At 38.6% G+C, this 21211-nt stretch overlaps 1 long non-coding RNA gene across 3 annotated transcripts in view; it reads left to right on the top strand.

The window, feature by feature from the left end:
- The window catches only part of LOC146768816 (uncharacterized), a 29148-nt gene extending 16042 nt beyond the window's left edge, over window positions 1-13106 (top strand). Inside the window, exons 3-4 of one of the 3 annotated variants that reach the window (XR_014956849.1) lie at window positions 2278-2433; window positions 2819-13106. This is a non-coding gene — a long non-coding RNA (uncharacterized LOC146768816). Of the gene's footprint in view, window positions 1-2277; window positions 2434-2788 lie in introns of all 3 variants that reach the window. The other 2 variants (XR_014956847.1, XR_014956848.1) reach the window with 2 other exon arrangements.
- The last annotated feature ends 8105 nt before the right edge of the window (window positions 13107-21211 follow it).

Genomic DNA, 21211 nt, shown 5'->3' with positions numbered 1-21211 from the left:
TATAATTTGTAGCTATTGGGTGTACTGATTATTATAAATGTCTATTTCTTTGAAACAGTGACTGGTATTGGGAATAGTATATGTATAAGCACATTGATTTTTGAAGGAAATATGCCATCTTAGTCCAATGAGAAGTCCAAGCTGCCCACTGAACAACTGATTGCTGAAAACAAGGAGTCTGATGGATAAAGGATTGCCACAGCCATACTTTTATTATTTTATGTCTTCTCTAGCAATCCAATACCCACCACTATTTGACCTCTTTTCCCCCTGCTCTGGAATAGCAAACAGGCCTTACAGTCACTGTGACCCCTCAGGTCAAGCAGCCACCTTGTGGTGATGTGGGTCACTAGTGAAGCCACCATTCCACTGATTTATAGTGCTGCTTGTGAGGGGAAAAGGATATAAGGGGGAAAATTAAATCTGAATGGGAAAAAACGTGCCCATTTGTATGGAGAAGCAGCATGGTCTAGGTTTTGAGTACCCCAATCTAGTGGAAGGTGTGGGGAAGCAGTGGTAATGTTGATAATTTATTTCCTTCTCCTTATTAAAAAATAAGGATCTATTAAAAAATAAGAAACCTGATCTGGTTCAAGGCAGAGAAATGGCAGAAGGAAAGCTCCAGGAGTAGGATCTACTGTGAACCTGCCTCTTCCAACCATCAGGGCTTCTCTGCCTAATTGATGAAGCTGCCACCCTGCCCTACACAGATAATCCTGCTCTTTGTCTTCTGTCTGATTTACGGGCATAGGAAACCATGATGCTGACACTGAAAAAAAGTGTTTCTAGAAATTATTATAATTTATTTTGCAACAACAATCTAGTTGCACAAACTTTGCTTATTCAATATTTAAAAACACAGTTGTAAATACAACTGTAAATCAGAGTCAATCTTTTTGCTAGTCTGGTGGATTCTTCAGAATTTGGTAAAATCAACAGTCCCAAATGAACAGAAGACTGAGAAAGATAAAAAATGCATATTTATATGTAAAAATTATACCTCATTCAGCCTGTGAATTGAAATGAGGATAAGGAACTTGAGCAAATGAGGCTTCCTCAGTGACATCATTAGGTGCTCAAACACATAAGTGCCTGACTGGGGAATTAAGTCTCTTCATTATTGTCTTCCACATATTTTTAGAAGTTCAAGACTACGAGTGGAAAGAAGCAAAAATTCCCAGTAAAATGTCCTTGCATGTTCCAGGATTCCACAAGAGTTTATGTGAAGTTTTTTTTCTGCTTGCATGATTATGAAAAATCTCTGGTATTGAAGAGTACTTAACACCAAGTTTACTCAACTCACAGACAAATGCAAATGTGCAAATCAGATTGAGATAGAATAATAAAAAAAAAGAGTTTGATCCATTTTCTGGAAGTTTCAGGTTTCATTGAATGGACACCTTATGTGAGAGCTGAATTTTTTTTTAATCAAATTTCTTGGTCCTGGACAGCAAGGAGACTGCAAACACTGACCTTTTCTAAGCTTTGCCAGCTTGGTTTCTGTTAGATCTACAAAAAATACAGACCAGTCAATGGGATGGAACGCACAGACTGAAACAGAAAGATGCAGTTTGATGCCTGAGTCTGACATGAGTGACAAGGTGTTTGTCCAAAGAAGAAGAACATAAGTATTTTAGTACTGGCCAGATTCCATCCAAGAGCACATTAATGCACATTTTACCTGTATAAGAATTTCACACACATTGGTGGCGGATAGATGTGTAGCAAATTGGCAGTACATGAACATGTATCACATGTACATTCAAGAATCATGAAGGTTTGAACCCCTTCTTGTTCAAACCCCTATTTTCTGCATTCTGGTATCTACATTCCAATGGATGTTAGCTTCTGTAGGAGCATAGTTATTCTCTAGAAAAAAACATAATTTCATTTCCACTTCTTTTACTGCAAAATATTTACTGGAATTTTTCTTTCATGGAAGGTAACATTAAGTATTTCTCTCCCCCTAGAAATTCTGTAGCTCCTAGGACCAGCTGCATTAAAAAAATTTTATCCCTTTCTCCAGATATTCTCAAGACTTCAAGTACAAGTGCCTGTTGTTTTGCTTTGAAAGACTTCTACAGAGAATATTGTTCTACTATTAGTCTGCAGTGTACTTCACCCTTTTGATCTTGGCTCACTCAGCCTGATTGCTTATATTCTACACAAGATGCTAAAGAATTATGGATCTATTTTGGGCAACAGATGTTACATGTTGGTCTTCTGATGTGAATTATAGGTGCAATACTGATGCTACTTTTGCTTTATGGCTCCTAGAAGTAATTCCCAGATCTTGAATCTGAAGAATGCTCTGGTCATATCATTGTTCTCTGTGAAGACAAGGCACAGATTTGCAGCATCTTTCCTTCCACAAATCTTATTTTGTACATAAAACCAGTGCTCAAGAGGAATGCCATTATATGCACTAAACAGGTACTGATCTGGATGATTATAAGGAATTTGGCTGCTAAGTAGAAAGTGCTGTACACATCCAAAAAGAAAGCCTACACCTGATTTAGGTTAATAATTTTTTTGTTGTTGTTGTTTTCTGTAGTGCTGATCTTGAATTTTAAAGTTTAGCAGCCTCTTAACTCTGTTAACTGAGTTCAGTATGTGAGGACAAAGAAGAGAGATGCATTAATCTCTGAATGAGAAATTGTAATATGAGGCTAAGAGAAAGTACAGATTTAATAAAACGCACTGAATACTTATTTCTATGAAGCTTAGAAATTTCTAATAATTTGTATGAATGGAAAATCCCTCTGAAATAATTTCTCATTGTACCTAGATTCTGAAGACCTATTTGCTCCTTCAACAGGAACCCCTGCTTGACACTTCTTTCAGGAGATAAAAAAAAGCAAGAAAGCAAACTGGAGCACTGCTAATACCTGCCAGTTTATTGCAGCACTTCTGGGAGTGGCTTTATCCTAATGCCAGCTGAAGAAGGTGGATTGACCTTGTGTTTTCCTGTTTAGAAATACCAAAAGACTTGTGTTCAGCTTATGTAAACTACATGAAAGAGACATTTGAAGAGTTGTTTTAGCCATTTCTTAGTGTAATGAGAGAATATAACTTGTTCTGGGAAGGCTGAGAATTGCTCATTGATTTCTACTGAAAGACAGGCATTATGATGAATGCAAATTTTGTCTTCCTTTGCAGTTTTTCTCAGTGTCAGTGTCTCATCTGGAGGTGAAATGCTGTGACTTTCAGACTCACTTGATAGTCTGCAGTCTTGAAAGGGATGAGCACTACCAACACAAATGGCGCCTCTCAGGACACTGCTCTGCCTCTTGCCTCATAGAGGAAGAATCCTTTTTCCCCAACTATTTTCCAGTCATTAGGACACAGGAACGAGCCCTTGTGGTGCCTTCTGAGCAAAGCAAAGTGAAGAGAATTCGGCTGCAGCACACAAAACATGAAAGCCTAGGAGGGACGAAGGATCCTTGCGGGCAGTGACAGAGATAAGATCAGTGCTCAGGAGATAAAAGGAGCTGATGGAAACACTGCAGAGCCCTGATGTACCACAGATACCAGGCAGATGTTTGCAGCATTTGCTCTGCTGCCAGATCCTTCTGTTGTTTCTGGGCGATCATCCATTTACTCTGTTGCCTCAGCTACAAGTTTTTTCTTTCCTGCCTGACAGCTGCTGATATCCGTTTTGGCAACAACACTTCTGCTTCACTTGCCCAGTCTTCCCTGCTCAAAGAGAAACTTGGTCTCTTTACATATAAATTCAAAATGTCTGTCACTGATTAGTGTCCTTCTTGGACAATCTTTTTCCTGTCTACAAATTCCAAATGTGGGACATGGCAAAATTATGAGAAAAGGTAAAGAGAAAGAATACACAAAAAAAATCTGAACAGAAAAAATTCTGTTACTTCTCAGAGACCCCTTAAATGATCTCTAATGGACCTTAGTATACTATACATTTGATCAGTAGCTAGCTGTTTTCCTATTTGGAGATGCATTTCAGTTTCTACATGTACACAAGAATTTAGTGCAATAAATAATAAAAATAATAAATAATAAAATAATAAAATAAAATAAAATAATAAAATAATAAATAATAAAAATAAATGCAGTAATAGTCTCAAAATCGTTCTTACTTTGTAGGATAAAGAAAACTCCACAGTCTTTGCAGCACATACTATTAACTGAATATAAACCAATGAGAATGGTAAAGAGAAAAACAGAGTAATCAACAAATAAACTCAACTAGGTACTGAAACTTTTGCTTCTTTCCTAAAACTGTTAAGTAGAAATAATTAATGCAAAGCAGAAAAACTCCTGTTCTTTCTCTCTGCCCTCAAAGAAATCACTGTACTTGCAAAAGCAGCAGCACAACCTTGAAAATTAATTTGGTGAACTTGAACCTGTTTCAACTGGTTTTCACACAGAATTGAGACTAATTTTTGCTGTAAAAATAGCAGTTTCACATAATTCAACAGAAGGAAAAAGCATGAGGAACCTTTTCTGTTAATTTGTGGTGGTAAGGTATATGACAAATGTAATTGTATTTAATTCTTGTCTGCAGAAGAAATCTTGATGCTGCCTAAAATACCTGTCAGAACTGCAGGATGTGAAAAACACCCTTAAAATATAATTCATGCAATGCTTGCAATGCTGAATATATTGCATATCAATATCTCCTCTGTAACTGGTTTCTGTGGATTCTTTTTGATAGCAGTGCTAAAATGTGAGGGAGAAATGTCTTATTTTCATCCTAATCTCCTTACCTCAGTCAATGTCAGGAGAAGACTCTGTATTATTTTCTGCTATGGTCTTTGTCATGAAAATGAAGCATCAGGATGTTCATTTCCATCAGAAGAGAGCTAGAAAAGTAGAAACAGGAACTGAACACTGCAGATCATTTTCAGAACTGTAGAAGGAACATTGCTGATATTATTATGAATGACAATAACTGAAATATAAGTTATTTCTTTTTCTAGGAATAGAATATGTTAAAAATTTTCATAGCTAAAATAGTATATTATTTCCATGCATAGATTTTCACAAAATGCAAAATGATTTAGGAATTCAAATTCCTTGATTTGAAACAGCACTTCTGTTTCAAAGGCAAAGAAAAACTTTTAAATATTTGAGTCGCTGACTTATTGCATACTAGGGAATAATTACTCTTCAATTATGCAATTTTCCACTCCTAACAATGTGGGAGTGGTTCACACCTGACAGTTCAGATCATCAGAATTCCCAGAGTGAATCACACAGTGCAAAGGGCTTGTGGTGCTGCATTAATGGTGCTGCTCTGTGATGTGTGTGCCATGAGCATTTTGATATCTTGTTTTTATGATGAGAGCACTAACAAAGTTTGGGTGCAAGGGTAGCCCAGCATGATTCTTCACTTTACAACCACAGGGATGAGCAAGAGCACAAACAGCACAGCTTTTTTCACTACAAGAAAGCTCTGATTTGTTCAAAGTCTGCAAAGTAAGGAACATTTCCCCAAAAAATCGCAGACACAGCAACATTGAGTTCTGTTTTTAAAACAGAATGTTGAGACCACCAGCTTCTCCCATGAAGTTACCACCTGCTTAACCTGAAGTTACCACTTCATGGGAACTGAAACTGCCTTCTTTTTGCTCTATCCCTCTTCATTGCTCTTGCTGTGTCTCAGAATCATGGTGCTGCACACCGAGTTTAGTAAAACATCCATTGACTACTTCTGGAAAAACTCACATTAACGTTTTGCACTGCCTTGCTTGGAATCCCCGTAGCTCCATTATTTGATCCCCTGTTTCCTCAGGCAGCCAGCCTGATAAGCATGATGCAGCAGTCCTAGTCCCATCAATGTTCACTAGGAAAATCCTATTTTACAGGGTCCTCCCCCACCTCTGATCTCTAGGAAACCCTACAAAGTCCTCTCCTTTCCAGTTCCTGTGGAAGGGAATATTCTCTTTGAAATTTCCTTTGAAATAAAACATGCATTTCCAATGCCAAGCAGTGACTTGTATGGCAATGATTCAAAACTAAGTAATTCATAATATTTCCAATGCACTCAATAAATAGTAATGGTTGTATTAAAAAAGTATCACTTCATAGTGAAGAAAAAGTATCCTGAAATCTGGAAAGATATCTAATGCTGGTATAAAAGAAAAATGATCATTTTTCTTGGCTACTCTTTTAGGAATATAAGTGATTTAACACATTTAGTTCTCTCACTTCAAACATCCTGCTCTTTCTTCATTTAATCAAGCACAGTGGAAGGGACTTTTACTGGATTTGAATATATTAGTGTGAGATGCTGGGGGAAATCAGTAATTGTTGAGACAGAATTGTTGCTGCTCATAGGAGAGAGAACTAAAAAACCTGGAGTTGGGACCCTGTCACATTAAGCAAACACCCCCTTCTCTGCTGCTGAGGGATGAAGATATCTTCCAGAGATATGTCAAATAATTGCAAGTTACTCCATAGTTTGGAGCTATAAATCTAAACCAGGAAACCCTACTGTGCATTCTCTAACCTATATTTTACTGTTCAGAGTGAGCTTTGATTTCATAATGCTGGCATGGTCTGCTAGCACAGTAATATAAGTTTTTGTGTTTTAAGAGAAATATTCCTAAAATTTCTCAGGGAAAACACTTCTTACAAAGATGCAGCTTTTCTTTAAAAATTATGTGCATTTTTGCCAATTATTTCAAGTTAATTTGGATGTGATTTTAAATAGAGAAGCCTTCAAAAGCATGTACGACTTCACTTCTCCCCTTTTGCCTGGCACTCCTCCTTCTCAGCCCTTCCAAACACTTCTTATTTGTATAAAGAGTCTGTCTATTCTGTTTGGTCTATTAGCAAGATATGTTCCATAAACAGAATAAAAAGTGAACTCTTTTCACCAGTTGACACAGTTCACTCCCATTCAGATAAGAAACCACATTGTGTGATTTATTGCAGCTCACCTCCCCCTAGTCTCTTAATTTCTTGGACAAAACCGAGGGAACAAATTCCTTCCACAGTTCTTTAAAGCTGTTCCTTTGAATATTTTATTTTTAACAGTAACATTTGTTCATCTTTATACCCATTCCATGATTGTTTCCAGGGCAGCTCTCCCCAAAGCATGGCAGAGCTTCCTGCTCCCATTTTCCTGCTCTAACAGTTGAACCTGAGGAAAGCACACTTCCATTTAACCTTGCCTTTGAAATTTTGTGTATGCAGCCAGTTAAAATCAAATAGCTAATGTAAATAATTTATCTAATCCTTGTGTTTGAGGAAAAGGAAGTTGCAGAAGGAAGAACTAGAGAGGCCAGCAGGAAGGGTTTATAGATTAGAAGTGGTTTAGAATTTTCTAGTGGAGCGAGGATTTGATGTACAGACAAGTGACATCCTTGACAACCAACACGGCAGACCTGGCTATTAAAACTTCCTTACAACAGGTGTCAAAGTTGCATTGGTAGTTCCTTTATCCCTTACTTATTCCTGCTTTTGGACAAGGCCCTTTTTCACAACATTTTATTTTGTGTTGATAAGCAAAATTTTTTTGCATTCTGCTCATATGGTTAGGAAGTCCTATAGGACCAAAGAATGTTTTCTTTATAGTGACTAACTCCAGAGCCAAGGAAGTCATTACACATCCTAAGGTGGGCTTACAAGGAGATCAAACAGATAGTCAGGGTATACGTAGTTAGAAAAGGAGTTTAGCGAGGCAGGGAACAAAGCCACCTGAATATTTACCTACAAATCCATACAGATCAGAAATGTGATGGGAAAAACTCATATTATCACTCATTATTTTCAAGAACAAATGGGTGGGGTACTGGAGGGAGTATTGTGTTTAATCAGTAGTGGCAAGAAATTTGTGTTAGGACAAGCAGAGAATAAGGTCAAATATATAATCTTCATAAGCTTGTCTTTCAAAGGATGGCAAATATAAGGACATATAAAGACAAGAATATTCTATTCATGTTGAATTTAAAGAATTTTCATCCCTAATATTTTCTACTAAAGTAACTGTGCACACTCCACTGCATTGTAGCCTACTTTAGGCTGCCTCTGAAAGATGTGCAGTGCCAGGAAGGTTTGAGTCACACTGTAGATGAGTGTCATGACTTGCAGTGAAGAAAATTCTGGTGTCACACTTAACAAAAATATGTCAAGAACCAGACTTTGCAAATTGCAGGTATCCAGGTGAGGGTTTAGTACTGACAATAATAAACAACAATAATAGATTTTTTTTTAGTTTGAAGCTGAGAAGCAACTGCTACAGCTCAATGCTAGATTCACCAGCAGGAAGGTGACAGCAAATAAACGACAGCTGTGTTTGCTGTGACTTTCATTTTATTTTGAATTATTTATAAATAGCACTAGGAGCAATTTAGGCAATATCACATGATATGGCCTTTAAATTATTAGTTATTTTTTTCTCTTGAATTTACTGAGCAGGTAGGAGCTAGATGGAAGATAATGTCAGTGAGGTGCAGAGCACAGTTCTTTTCAGACCTATGACTCCCATGGTCACTTCAGCAATAATGAAGTTTTGAGTGAGCTTTCAGAAAGAAAATTCAGCTAGTGCTTTAATATAAGAATGTGCTGCAAAGTACTCAACCACACAAATACTCCTCAAACAGCACCATCTGTGTATATCACAATGCTGACAGAAAAGTAACCTAAAAATGGAGTGAGATGAAGCAAGACCTATTGTTCTGTTCTTGTCCTCCTGCAGAGCACACTGGTGTTTTGTTGTACCATCCCCAGATAACAATAAATGTTAACACCGTGTAGTTCTCCCATTTGATGTCCCATTCAAAGGCAAATCACCTATTTTCCATTTGTGATTTTGGTGTTCTTCTGTTACCTTGCCTGGAATATGCACAGCCTTGACATGCTCAGTCTGGAGCTGACCCTTTTAACCCTTTTGATTTGGCAGTCATTTATCTGTTGCCTCTCCTTTGCTCCTCCAAACTCCTCCATGTCAGCTAATACCTGAATATCAATGCTGGTTTTTCCCTATTCAGGTTCTCAAACTCAGAAGAAATTAATAGTAAACACCTTCAAGGATCTGTGTGCAATATTGTCTTTTAAAAATTATATTTCCAAGTATGCATGCAAAACATTTGACTAAGACAGCTGTTGTGTCATACTGCACTTGTTCTTACCTTGTCCTCCCCTGCCTGTCTGAAAGCATCTGTTGTCCCATCTCAGCTTTGGCAGAATGTTGAAGAAACTTATTTTAACTGTTTGCCCATCACTGCCAATTGGCCTACCTACTAGACAGGGAGAGAAGGACATTCTACCTGAATGATAGACTGAGTCTGATACAATAGTTTTTAAAAAGTAATACCTGAACTGTGAATGATGGTTGAAAATCTAAAATCATAACCTCCTTGTGACCAAGGTTCTCTACTTTTTCATGCCGGGCCAAAGGAGAGCTGTATATACTGAGCAATGCTTTTAGCAAGAAAACATCAAGAACAGATTTCCTGAACTAGACCTTTCTTTCTGCTGCACAGACTGACACATCAGCTGTGGAGCCAGCCTTCCTCCAACAGAGCAGAGCTATGTTCTGCAGGGAGGTGGTTCAGGAACTGAGATCTCTGACACACAAAAACTGCCATTTTGCAGTTGATGGGTTTGTTGTGCATGCAGTTGGTGCACACTCTGATCTTACCTGTGTCAATTCTGCTCCACAAGGCAGTGTGAGCTTGGAACAGGGCAGGGATGGCACAGAACCTTTATATTTGAAGGCAAAGATTATGTTTTTCCTCTCTTCTGTTTGCTTACTCGATAAGGAAAGGAAACTGCAACTGATATTTTTCAATAACATCCCCCTAAAAAAGCAGCATGTGATATTTTTATATAATTACAAGCCAGGAGTCACTGCCCACAGTCCTTCCACTGCAAAAAAAAAACCAAAAAAACCCAAAAACCAAACAAAACCAAACCAAAACAAAACAAAAAAAAACCTTTGGATCCAGAAGCAATTGGGGTGGTTTATTATTCATTTCCAGAGGACTTGTGAAAAGGATGATAAGAGAGGGAGTAGAACAAAAGAAAGATTGAAATGCACCATTAAGTAGACCCAAGGAACACAATAATACACTTAATAGTCCAAAAATATTTACTTTTGCACTATCATGGACAAAAAAGTTTCAAGTCCAGGAAACCAGCTTGTAGGCAATCCAAATAAAACTTCTGATCATTAATTTGGATAGTGAGGAAAGAAGTGCACAATTACACATCAATTCACTCTACACCAATCCTCAAAATCACATTCTCATTCCCACTGAGAAAGCAGAGAGTGAATAGGCTGAGGTTGTTGTGCGTGTGATGCTTTTTCCACTCTTTCCTTCTCACTTATCTCCCTCCCACACGGTTCCTTAGTGTCGCTGCACTGGTTTGACCCCAGCTGGCAGATCACCCCACATGTCTGCTCACTCACTTTCTCTCCACGTTGGAGTGCCAGAAAGAATATGAAGGGTAAAAGTGAAAAAACTCATGGGTTGAGACAAAGACAGCTTAACAGATAAAGCAAAAAACCCTGCTCACAAGCAAAGCAAAACAAGGAATTCATGCACCACCTCCCATGGGCAAGCAGCTGCTCAGCCACTTCCAGGACAGCAGGGCTCCATCACACGTAATGGTGACTTGGGAAAAAAAGTGCCAGAAGTCAAAAAATACCCCCTTCCCTCCTCCTTCTCCCAGCTCTGTATGCTGAGCATGATTCCGTATGCTCTGGGATATCCCTGTGGTCAGCTGGGGTCAGCTGTCCTGGCTGGGTCCCCTCCCAGTTTCTTGTGCACCCCCAGCTGCTTGAGCAAGGCCTGGCTCTGTGCAAGCCCTGCTCAGCTCATCCCTGTGATAACATCACAGCTTTTCAGCACAAATCCAGAACACAGCCCCATGCAATCTAGTATGAAAAAATTAACTTAATCCTGGTTAAAATCAGCACTGTTGCCCACAGCTGTGGTCCCTTAGAGTACTCCCTGTCCCTCTTGGCTCCATGTGTCTCCCTCCAGCCTTTTCCCTTCAGATGACAGTTTTTTCCTAAATATGCTTTGTGTAGGAGCACCATATGCTCCTCAGCTTTGCTCCCCCAATTTGGGAGGGGTTTGTCTCAGCCTCTGAGCTGGCTACACCCAGCTACAACCATTTTGGGGCAGGTGACCTCCTGCCCAGGGCAGCACTGATGCTCCCAGCTTCATCACCCTTAGATTGTGCCCCTTAAAACACGGGCTTATCTTTCCCTGCTGGGCTCTGCATGAGAAAAAAGTTCAACAAAAGGTAAAAAAAAAAGCTAGGAAGGAATGGGAGAAGTGCTAAATGGAAGAATTTATAGAAGAAAAAAGGAAAATCTATGTCTGGAATATGTGGGGAGCTGCTGTGACCTTATTTACATGTGTTGTGGGCACATCAAGCAGATGCCTAGAGCTCAGAGAGACCTCATCCAGTGCCAGGTGTCCCTGTCCATGGCACGGGGTTGGAGCTGGAGGATCTTTAAGGTCCTTTCCAACTCAGGCCATTCTGTGACTTTCATACCTTTGCTCCTAGCTGTACTTCCTCCCTGGCAGGGAGGCTGCAGCCTTGAGGACACAAACTTCTGCTGCCATCCTGTGTGCCCTGTTCCCTGGCTGCCCATCTCAAGGAGGGGGTGAGGAGAAAAGTCCTCTCTCCCCACCTTTATTGGCTTTGTCATCTCACAGTCCTGAGAGAAGAGGAGAGGGGAGGGGAGAAATCAGCTTGCATCCTTCACAGCTCTTGCTTCACATTCCTCTGCTCATTACTCCTGGGACAGAAATGAGCACACACAGAGCACTGTTCCTCTCTTACTTTAGCTGGGGGATTTTGGGGTACAAATAGCACATTCAGAGATGTTCTGGTACCACGATCAGCCCATGTCAAGGGGTGTAGTGCAGCTTGTGAGTGCTCCTGACTGAAGGTGCCTGTGCCAGCAGCAGGCTGGCTCTCTGGGCATGGATGGAGCTTGGCTCTGGCTGAGGAGGGGCTGTCTGGGCAGGCAGCAGTGCCTGGTGATGTGGGTGAACAAACTCTACACCATCAGCCTTCCTGCAATGAGCTTACATTGGAAACATCTTGCTTCAATCAATACTGAGCAGAGCACCAGCTCTTAACCCTGCCTCTGTATTTCCATCCCTTCTTCCTAATCACTTTTAATTTATTTTTCCACGTTTGCTGGAAGGCAATGTTTCCTCAGCACAGGCTTCGTATAGATCAATCCCTTTGCAGCCTTTCAGGTTCGATGTCCAAATTTGTGTTTCACAGCAATGTAGAATGGAAAGCATGAAAAGGTGGTCAGGGTAATTTCTGGTGCATGAGATCTTATACAATGTTGTGATAAGCTTTGCAATCACTGCATCATTACACTAATTGTTTGTCACTGTGCACATGTGCATATAATCAGCTGCCTTGAACGAAATACATTACATTACTCTTGTGTCAGACATGGTGTGTCTCAATCCATCAAGAGGAAATGGGTAGAAATGAATGTAGGAAAGTGTTTAAGCCAGAAGCAGAGATTCTAATTAGTTCACACCAAGAACTTCACATACTTGCTAAACTGAGTTGTCATGCTGCTACTGATTATAATTGTCTTCTGCCATTGACAGGTGATTGTTTTGTGATTTCTGCATCTAATGCAAATTCTTTTTAACTAGAAAATTATTTTTGTACCATCCTGGATTCACTCAGAGAATTTTTGGAAATTGTCTCTGCTGCTACTTTTACCTCTTAACACTATCTTGAAACTATTTTTTCTGCTTAATAAACTTAATTGAGAAATTTAAATGGGTGCATTTAGTTTTTTGGTGTGACTCACAGTGCTGACACATAGAAGACGTCTCTGCAGTAATAATGGAGATGATTAGTGGAAAATAAAAAGAATAATTTGGTTTTATCTACTTTTATGTTATTGCAAACAGATAGGAAGTTAATTGAAGTTATGCCCCTTTTTTGGAAGCTGTGTGATACAATCCATCAGTGAGAGCTAGGTTATGAAGCTCAGTGATATCTGCCTGACTGAAAGAGCTTTCAAGACTGAGATTAATATAAAACAAAAGCAGGCCTTTTAAAATTGCATTAAGATGGATAAATGTGTCTCTTAATTCCATTGTTTAATTCAGTGGTGGGTGATGGTCTCATCTCACCTCTTCCTGCTTTCCAGGCTCAGGAAATGACTGAAGCCTTAACATGAGACAAGAGAAGAGGATGCCCTGGAGCAAACCTGAGGGAATGACAATCCTGGTTTCCCTGTCAGAGTGGATGAAGCAAAGAGGAAGAATCTTCTTCATTCATTTGGTCCAAAACAGAATCTTAACTCTTGAGCTAAATTTCTGCAAAGCAGCATGGGGTTTTACTGAAGCAGTGTTGAGTGGAAGGGAGAAAGGGGAGAAAGAAGGAGAAATCTCTCTTCCTGATGGAGAGTTTCCAGTAAAGCAGTCTTATTTTGGGGAATGAACTGAAAGGAGTTACATACTGTCTTTTTACCTTCTCACATACATGTACACAAATTCTGTGGCTTCAAGTCTGGGCACTGGAAAGAAAACAAGATGTAAAGTACTGGTTTGATTATGCAAGAAAGTGGATCAGTGGTAACCACAAAAGCCAAACCCGTGCTGTGAAAAAGCACACACACTTTTACAAAGATATAATCACCATTGTGTCCTCTGTCATTTTTGAGCATGTCTTGTCATAGATAAGACCACTGGGCCAACAACAAGCATGGTGTATTTGTCTTTGCATGGGTAGATGCCAGGGGAACAGGCAGCTGAACTTCAACAAGAGAAATAATCTTGATTTACTAATAAAACAATTATATTTATTATAGAATATCTATTACATATTATATATATATAGAATAATATATATTTACTATTCCTAAAGCTGAAGCATGTACATTTGTTTCTGCAACAAATTTCATGATGAAGCCATTGGAATTACTATAATGTAACATTTTACCTATAAAAGGCATCAGAAACCTGGTATTATATATAAAATTCTTATGAAAATGCTATGGTTTTAAACTTTTGAAGCAATTTACAGTTCAGCTGTAAGAGTATTACATGTACTTTATTAATATATTCCAAATGTAATTTTAAAAGCAATTAATCATCTTCCTATTTTGATCTACGGTATATAGGAAAATACAAGGAAAAATTACTGACAAAAAATCAGGACTAAAAATAATTAAATTTATTATTTTTTATGGAACATTGTCCTAAGTTGCAATATAATTTATTTTCTGTAGTCTCCAATTTGTCTTCAGATATCTTAAGCCTTTGATAAGTTGCTAATATAGGACATGATATCCACTTTCAGTCAAGCTGAGCAATCTGCAGCTGCTATATATGGAACATCTGCATATATTTCCTTGTAACAGAAAATATTAAGCTCTGTTGAGCCATGCTCTCACTTCAGCATTCATTTGGTAGACTCTCAAAACACCTTACCAGGCTGCACATTCTGATCAGCTTTTTGTGAGTACCTCTTGCTACACAGAAGGAGCTCAAGGGAGTACCCTGCCTAGGTGGTGTGCCAAAAATGGAAAACCAAGTAAAGGCTTACTGAAAAGCTGAGTTATACTCGTACTGTGGTTCACCTTTTCAGATAGTCAGTCTTTGAAATTTTAATTCTACTCACCTCCCACACTATTATTTACTTTGCTTGATAAACTACAAAGCATGCTGGCAGAGAATTATTCTCACTTGCATTTCTGTCCTACAGGCAATGGAAAAATACTTAGAAATATATTGCCAGTGTGTGAGTGCCATTTCTCAGAATTTCATGGGCTGTACTCTTTGATGCTAACACAGTTAATGTATAATAAGTTTTTTAATGTAAGTACTAAAAGTACATGAAGTTACTAAAGAAAATGCAAATACCCCAGAAATTCAGCAATAGATTCTACCTCTCAGATGGCCATTTTACAGTAAGGATTTCCTTATATTTTTTCCCTACTGAAAGAGTAATTGAGAAATTGTCTCAGAAACAACAAGTGGTGTGATTGTCACATTTGAGGAAAGGTTGCCATGAAGAGGGACCTTGACAGAGTTGGGGTGTCCCAGCATAAATCATGGACCTGTTAGAGCAGGTCCAGAGGAGTGCCACAAAAAATGGTCAGAGACCTGAAGCACCTCTCTCACAAATGAAACCTGAGAGAGTTGGGGTTGTTCAGCCTGGAGAAGAGATGGGTGGGGGAAAACCTTATTGCAGATTTGCTGTAGTTAAAGGAGATTTAGAAGAAAGCTAAAGAGAAAGTTTTTACCAAAGCTTGTAAACAGGCAGTGACATGACAAGGAATAATGCTTTTAAACAAAAAGACAATAGGCTGCCCATGGTTGCAGTTAGCTTTTTTTCTCATTTATTAATTGGTTTGAATTCAGAGAAATTATTTCCCCAGTTAGTGATCTGGAGGGAGCTTGGGATATTGGCATCAGATGTTCCAGCGCTGTTAAGTCATTGCTAGAAGTATTTGCCCTCTTTTTTCTCTACTTATGCCTTTTTTTATTTTATAGGAAGCATCATTTTGAATATCAAAATGTTTTATTGTATTGCAAGATGAGGAGATACAGACAATTATTTTTCTTTTTTAGAATGAAACTCAAAATTTCATTCACTTTTTTTTAATCCCCATTTTTGAGGTACTGCCTTTTTTCATATTATTGAAAGATATCTGAGGAAGGGACAAAAACAATGAGAGTCAAAATCATTGATTTATTTAAATTTGCTAGTTATTGTTTGTTAAAAGAAAATCCCTCCAAAATAATTAAAAAAAAAAAAAACCCAATCAAAATATCTATTTCCAATATCTCTGTTATTATACTTCCAATACTAGAAAATATCTGCCATGTGAAAAACAGCAAATAGAGTATTTTTCAGTTTTCTACATACTGCACAAGGCCTTTATGAAATAAATACAGGAAATCATAATGGTTTCAGAGTTAAAGTATGCCTCACTTTTTCATGTGTAGAGGTCTCAAAAATACCACTGTGAATACAGTATTCACGAAAAATATATTTCTCTGGAACAAATCAGAAGAGTTTTATTCTGTCATGCCTATTCATAATTTGAAGTTGTTAGCCTCAAAATAACACTTCCAGTATCACTACCTTCTCCTATATTTCAGTAAGAAAGACAACTCTAAAAATGTTGAAGGTCACTGAGACAGCTTGCCTGATTTCTCCTTAGTTTTAGATTTATGGCAATTTTCACCAAGTTCAAGAAAAATATTGAACAAAGGCAAGACTACTGTATTAAGATTAAAGAAAAGTCTGCAAGTATTTAGTGGGAAAAATGCATTAACAGATCTCACATTTTATATTAGTCTAAAATAAATAATAGGATAGCAACAGCAAGTATGGACACAATTCTGTCACCTCAAGTAGCTACTGTTTAAATAAATTGTAAATAGCAATTTACTGCTAGTAAATCATAACCTGGAAATGGTGAGAATTATTTAATTATTTGTGAATTTTTTTCACAAAGAAAAAATGAAAGGAAAAATTGAATAATATTAGTTATTCTCTCTTTATTAATAGATATTAACTCAAAATCCTTGAGTTCAGATTTTTACAATCTTTTCATATCACAACTACAAGGAAAGTAGAACTAAAATTAAACAGCAGGAGCTGAAAGGTCTGGAATTCAAGGTGAAAGGGCTTGGCTGTTCCTTGCCACTGATGCCTGACAGAGATGCTGTTTCTATGCAGCGTGCTTGGGAACAGAGCATGTGGCTGCACAGGGAGAAAGGTTTTAATCATTTCCTTGCTCTTTCCTTCAGCCAATGGAGATGAATTCATGCATGAAGGTCCAGGAGGCAAAGTGGAGGACAGGGAAGAGGAGTGGTTGTAATTTGCAGCTCACATTGACTAACCCAGCACAAAAAGAGATGGGAACCTTTTCTGGTGTAGAGGAGTAATCCATACTTGCCATGTCTCCCAGAATGTAATGTGATGCACGGGGTGTTGGAGTTCATTCTACATGTTCCCAGGAATTATTTTTCCTCCAGCAGTAGTTCTAATCCCTACAAATGAAATAAGTAAGTCAATTGAATCCAACTGAAATCCTAACAAGTATCCTAATTTGATAAGATGTGGGGTAGTTTGGAGCATGTTGAAATTACCATTGACTCAGTAGAGCCAGTGCTTCATTTGCCATTGCTGTAGTTCTTTTCAAGTTGTTCTGCAAAACATCCCATTGCCTCCTAGATTTTATATGTTTTTAGTGCCAAAAAAAGGAATATGCAAAAAAAAAAAGGAATAAAAGTACAGAGAAGATTCTAGTGTTGTTTTTTCTCTCTGTGCTTTCCCTTGTTTCCCTTGTCCTCTTCATTTTCTTACCCTACTGGGCTTAACTCACATCACAGCTCCCTGTGAGATGCTGCTTGTAGGGGACAGCTGAGTGCTGTGCTGTTCTAATTGGGAGAGAGGTACTAAACTGTGCTCTCTTCAGTCATGTATGCAATGACTCAACTACAATGAGGGGTAAAAAACCCCCACCAGTTTAGAAATAGCAGTGCAGGGAAGCCTGAGTTTAAAAATGGAAAACGTTTTATGCTATACACAATCTCTTTAGATCCATGTAGAATCTAAAGACTGCAGGATGAGATTGAGAGCTAATGCTCATTTAGATGTATTAAAAGCAGAGCAACACTGTTCTAGCAAAGCCACGCTCAGCTCTACTTTTCAAGCATTTTATTGCATCATTATCACTGTCTTTATTTTAGTGCCATCTCTGAAAAACGGATCCTTCACTTTCATACCAGTCCTGTGTACTTGAGTTGCATGGATACCAAATCAATATTAATGCTCTTTCCCTGCCAAAGATGAAATCACAGCTTCTGCTGTCACTAAGAGCTGTACATTCAAGTGAACCTGGGACAGAACTGCAGTGCCAGCTCACCAGCTGATCACAGCCTTGTGGAGTGGGCTTCAAGACTTACTGAGCCAGCTGCCAGGGATAGCCCACAGTAACATAACTATTGATGGCATTCTTACACTTGTCATTTCGTGTGGGATCTGAAATCCTGACACACTGTCAGAGCATGCACAGTGTGTCTAGAAGCCATAAAATAAATGTGATGCCATGTGGCAATTAACATCACTGGTGCTTCAAAACACAGAGCTGGTGGGGAGACTTGCCTTGGGGTTTTGTGGGAACACACTATACATGATGCAAAGGAAGTTCAAAAGAATAGATGGATAAGGTTTTGTTTAGCCAGAAAGCACAAACTGAAATTACTGACAACTAAATCTCTATATTAATGGCACTCATTTTTTGACATGGAGATGACTTTCCTCAAGCTTTTAGATCCAGAGTGACAGCAAGCTGCTATGAATCCAACAATGCTTTTCTTCAGCCTTTAGTAGTTGAATTTTTTTTCATGCAGTGGAAAGAATTATGTCTGTGTCCCCTTGTTAGGTGTTATGAAATAAGCCTCCCTTCTAAGTTTTTACTGGTGTAATTTTACTCTGCAAGATCTGAGGAAGGCAGAAGTAGCTGAAGGCCATTGTAAGGCCAGTGATGCCTCCAGTTCTGCAGAAACAGCCCAGCCTGTTTCATCCAGTGAAACTCTCTCACTTGAAGCCTAATTAGAGGACACTGAAATAGACTTTTCACATTTATTCTTGAAAATATTCATATTGACAGCTAATAAGTAGTGTCCACCTGCTGATAGGACTGTTCCAAATAGCAGATCAGCTCAGAGAAACCCAGTAATGAGGAATTTCCTTCAGATGGAGCTCTGTGCAAACCTGCTCTAATAGAGAAGGACATATTGTAAGGGGAAACTTTAATCCATTCTGAAAAACTCAAAGCTGTATTCAATGCAAGTGATCCTCTGAGCTTAATCTTGGCTCTCTAGGGCTCTAGTTATTTGGGTTTTGCAAGGCGTTGTTGAGTCTAAATTTTCACAGTAGGCTCAAGTAAACCTGGATATTTTATTTTTTGCATTAAAATATTATGCTTTTCACTTGGGCAATTGATTGTGTTGACCATCACTTTGGCTACATTCATAGCAACTTATTCAGATAGAAATAATAACTCATACTTTTTCAGCGTCCTATCATGACTTAAAATTACAAAATAAAAAACTAGAAGGTGGTGCAGGGCTCCAAGACAGTGAAATGATAAAGGAGTTACTTTTAAAGGTCTGTTTTTCCTCTCAGTTTTATTTATAACTGCTGCAGGGGGCCAACCACTTTCTTTCAAACTGCATACTCAAGAGGGGCTGCTCACATGTAAGTTTTATGAGCAGAGCTTGTGCCAATCAGACACAAGACCCAGGAAATACAACCCTGGCCATTCTGCTCTTTCCCACTGCATGGAATAGCTGTTGCATCTGTTTCTCTCTGGATTTTTGGTTTTGGTAAAGAGAAAAGAATTTGAACAGGCCACCTGCAGATGAGAGTAGAGTTACTGTTTTCTTAGTCTGTTTGCAGTCTGAGGGCAGAGGGCAGGCACAGAATTCTGCTGTGGCAGATTGAATACAAGCATGACTAATTAAATAAGACAAAATGCCATGCCAATATGAAAACTGTAGTCTATTTATATGCACAAGTCTTTTTTGATATCTGTGAGATATCTTCCTCCATTTATTTGGTAGAATAATGGGGAAATATTGTTTGTGACTGGATCTCTTATCATTTGAAGAACTGTTGTATGTGTCAGAGCAGTTGCAATCTGGTTTTCATGGGTGTGGAGAGTCAAGCTCAGTCTTTGTCTTCCCTGCTGCCATGCTAGTGATCACTTCTGGGCCAGAGAAGAACAAGATATCAGAAGTGGTGATAAGGGAAATGGCTGATGTTAGTTTATCCTGTAATGAGATAAACTTAATTAATGGATGAATGGTTATGGTTTCCTTTTTTCCCTATGAAAATATGAAGCATAAAGAACCCAGCTAACACAGCAAGAAGATGTGCTACCTTGGATACAGTCTGTAAAAAATATGAAAATTACTTTTTTCTTATATATGTGTGTGTATATATATATATAAATCTGAAAAAATATTCCAAAGCTAAATGAAGACTCAATTTTGAGGATTGGAAACTTGCTGAATCTTTCTGAAGTTGAGGAATAGGAGTGAGATAATTTACAGTAATTCTTAAAATGTGTGTGTGTGTGTGTGTGGAAGCATTAGTTGGAATGGGATAAATCTAGTTCACTCTCCCAGTGTTTTCTATTTTTCCTGTAATTTTCTATGCCCCTGAATATTTGTATGTTCACATTCTCTGGGTTTCATGATTTGTTGCTCCCAGGTTTCAGTCACTGTAGCTCAGACGTGATCTATAGGTTAAGGGAGGTTATTTCTCCCCCTACTCTGTTCTTGTGAGTGCTGGCTCCAGTTCTGGTGTCTCCATCCAGGGCAAAACATGAAATGTTAGAGGGTCCAGAGGAAGGGAAAAAAGAATGGTCAGAGGGATGGAACACCTCTCCTATGAAGAGAAGCAGAGGGAGCTCGGGTTGTTCAGCTTGGACAGAGAAGGCTCAAGGGAGACCTTATAGCAGCCTTTCAATACCTAAAGAGGAGCACAAGAAAGGTGGAGAAAGAATTTTACCAAAGTCTGTAGTGACAGGACAAGGGATTATGCTTTTGAACTGAAAGAGGCTAGATATAGATTGCACGTGAGGAAGGAATTTTTGAGGTGAGGGTGTTGAGACACTGGAATGGGTTGCCCAGGGAAGTTGTACATGGAAGTGCTCAAGAACAGATTGGAAGGGGCTCTGAAAAACCTGACCTAGTGATAGAGGTCCCTGCCCAGGTTGGACTAGAACCCTTCAAACCCAAACTACTCTGTGACTCTCTATATTTGGGCAATGCTATAGATGCTGAAGCTCAGCATGGTTCATTTCAGGAAATGGAAATGGATGACAAAAACCCTCTTTCAGTCAAATTAAGGTGAAGTGGTGTCTCAACAGATGTTTTGCTCTTTAATCACCCCAATTCAACACCTTACACAATCAAGTGCATTACAGCCAAAACATGAAAATAAACAATCCGTGCCTTCAGCTGCCATGATTTTCTATATATTAATACTGATATTGAGGACATCAGTCACCAGAAGTCACCAGAAGAAAATAAGACCCCATCTCTTCTATCAATAAACAGTCTATGGATAACTCCATCTCCACTACCTAGCCCTGTTTTGGGGTTATGATTACACACAGACATGCATAATTTCCATGTGACACATGATCCTTGAAATGCTGGAATTCTAAAATTGTGGGCATTTCAGTATTGAATCTTTT

This window comes from Lonchura striata, chromosome 1 (assembly GCF_050655825.1).
Source record: "Lonchura striata isolate lonStrDom1 chromosome 1, ASM5065582v1, whole genome shotgun sequence".
In the NCBI taxonomy this organism is placed as follows: domain Eukaryota; kingdom Metazoa; phylum Chordata; class Aves; order Passeriformes; family Estrildidae; genus Lonchura; species Lonchura striata.
The sequence above is the reverse complement of the archived record's forward strand: the minus strand, read 5'-3'. Positions and strand labels throughout refer to the sequence as shown.